The following is a 2,547-nucleotide window of genomic DNA, read 5'->3' as shown; positions in this document are numbered from 1 at the left end:
GGGACCCGCGGGCGGTGGCATGCTCACGTGTGACACGAGATGAGTTTTCTCCGAGTGGAAAAGGAACCAGAAGCTTTACTACATCCTATTCAGAGGCGTCAGGGCTGGAAGGGGCCTGGCAAGATCATGGGCCAGCCCCCGCCCCGGGGCCCGGCAGTCAGCAGGGGGAGGAATGAGCCCAGCAAGATGCAGGGGTCGCACGATGCCAGTAAGATGGGCATGCAGGTGCTTCTTAAAGGCATCCAGAGTAGATGCCTGCACCACCTTTGGGGGAAGATTATTCCAGGCCCTGGGGACTCAGACAGCCTAACGTGGTTTGTGACCGCTGGACCTAGTCTTCCCATGGGGGGCCCTGGTGAACAAGCGTGCACATCCCTCATGCACGTATAGGCTGCCACTAAGTCCCCCCTGACCCTGCGCTTCTGCAGGCTGAAGGGTGCCATGGCGCTCAGCCTCTCCTCCTGTCCTCTAATCATTTGCATGGCTCTCCTCTGGTCGTCTCTCGACTCTATTATTCAGGTTAAGAACAGAGCAAAAACAAATCCAGGTTTTTCATTATAATATTAGTAATGAAAAACCTGTGGCAGACCCACCCTGAGGTGCTGCTGGAGCCCCTGGAGCATGCGAGGTGTGTGCTGCCCACTGGCTGGGAAGGAGTCGGGAGCGTGATTCCTTTATCCGTGAGCTGGTTTGGCTCCTTGCTGGGTAAAGGACCGGGCGGTTCCAGCTGAAAATCTGGGTAGCAGCGTTGGGCCTACTTTGTGTTCAGTTCAGCTCCTAGGCGCACCAGAAATCCTCAGCACCTTTCCCCAGGGCATTAGGTGACTGAGCCTGAGGAAGGGTGTCTGTGCCTGAAAGCTTGCAGAAAAAGATTTTTTTTTTGCAATTTCTTCCCTGATCTAATAAAAGGTATCATCTCTGAACCAAGAGTTCTAGAGCAGGGCATTTCTTTCTGACTGCCAGTTGTCAGGCACAGCTCGCTCTTTCCTTCTAAAGGAAAACTGAAGGTTAAGGGAGGCACGAAGCTTTGCAGCCGGGATTCCCAAAGGACCAAGGGCTCCTGCTTTGTCCATACTGCAGAGTACTGTGCTGACAGTCCTCACCCCTGAGCTTTAAGAAAGAGCCTGAGAATGAGAAGAGAGAGTTTGAGAAGCCAGCAGAGGACAGACTTGATACACTCACTTGAAGCACGTGCTGCTGAGATGACACACTGGTTTTGTAGCGTTGCCTGGGTTGGCGGTCCCAGCTGTCCGTCTTTAAAGACAGATGCGTGCCTGCATCCTGTGCCTTCTATGGTTACTGCGCACAGCAAACCAGTTGTGCAGTTCCTTAAGTTCTTTTGTGCAGTTTTTAATTTTGTCCTTCAAATTAAGTGTGGCCTGGTTTTGTTTAAACCCCATTAATTACAAGGGGTGGTGAAGCAGAAGACCACTGGGTTACTTTATTTACCTGTTACAAGCACTGCCAGCACAGAAGCTTTAGTATAGAAAATGGTGATATGCAGCTTGTTTTGGTAGCACCTAGCTGAATGGGGCTCTCCTGGCGATTTATGCTGCTACAGCAGAGGTTCCCAAACCTTTTCTTATTGTGTCCCCCTTTCCAGATTTACCTGCTGCCCATTTACCCCTACCACTGAATGTTTTATATCTTAACCCCTTAAACGCCAATTATTTTTATAATGTGGGACCAGTGCCACAAGTTGGCCAACCCGTCCAACTTAATAGACCATTTTCCCTGCCTCCATCTTTTTTTATATTTGCCTCTCAGCTTTCTTAGCCAATACAAAGCAATTCTTTGCAATGCTGTTGTGTGCTTGTACCAGCGAGACAAGTTGTAAGCAATGCCTTTAAACTAGCTGTTAAGAGCTTGCCAAGTCTTCCATCTTGAAGTACCTCATAAGGTATCATGCTGTGCCTGTGATTTCTGGGCTCCTGCACCAAAAAATAGGGAGATATGCAGAGGATATGTTTTCTCTTCATGTGAACATCTCAGAAAAGGAAGATAACCTCAGTAAGTTCAGCCACCCTAAGATATTACAGCTGACTTTCCCACCAATAAGGTCATTTCACACCACTCTTTAAAGCCATCTAGAGACTATTAAGCAAAAGATTTCCTCATATAAAACTTCAGGGAAAGTTGTTTTTTTTTCTTATTAAAGTTTAACCAAAGTGTTTCAAATATATAAACCTAACTGTTTTTATGGATTCTTAATAAAGACTTCAAGGGTTTTATGTTTGTAAATATAGCTATAATTGCATTTATTACAGGAAAGCCATATAATTTAGAGTAGTAATAGCAACAAGGACTTTTAGACAATTTATCCTTTTTTGGGCTTAAAGGTAGAAATCTTGTTAAAAAATATAAACACTTCCTTTTCCAGATAAGATAGCCATTCCAGTCTCTGAAGCCGATTGGACATATAGTCCCAATACATATTAATAAAATCAGTCTTACTCTGTTCTGAATTAGAAATGCCATTCTAACCTTTTTTGCTCCCTAATTAATAAGGCAGATGGTTCTGATTGCCTGGTCAGTTTTGGCTGTTTG

This window comes from Crocodylus porosus, unplaced genomic scaffold (genome assembly GCF_001723895.1).
Source record: "Crocodylus porosus isolate Cpor-Errol unplaced genomic scaffold, CroPor_comp1, whole genome shotgun sequence".
In the NCBI taxonomy this organism is placed as follows: Eukaryota; Metazoa; Chordata; order Crocodylia; family Crocodylidae; genus Crocodylus; species Crocodylus porosus.
The sequence above is the reverse complement of the archived record's forward strand: the minus strand, read 5'-3'. Positions refer to the sequence as shown.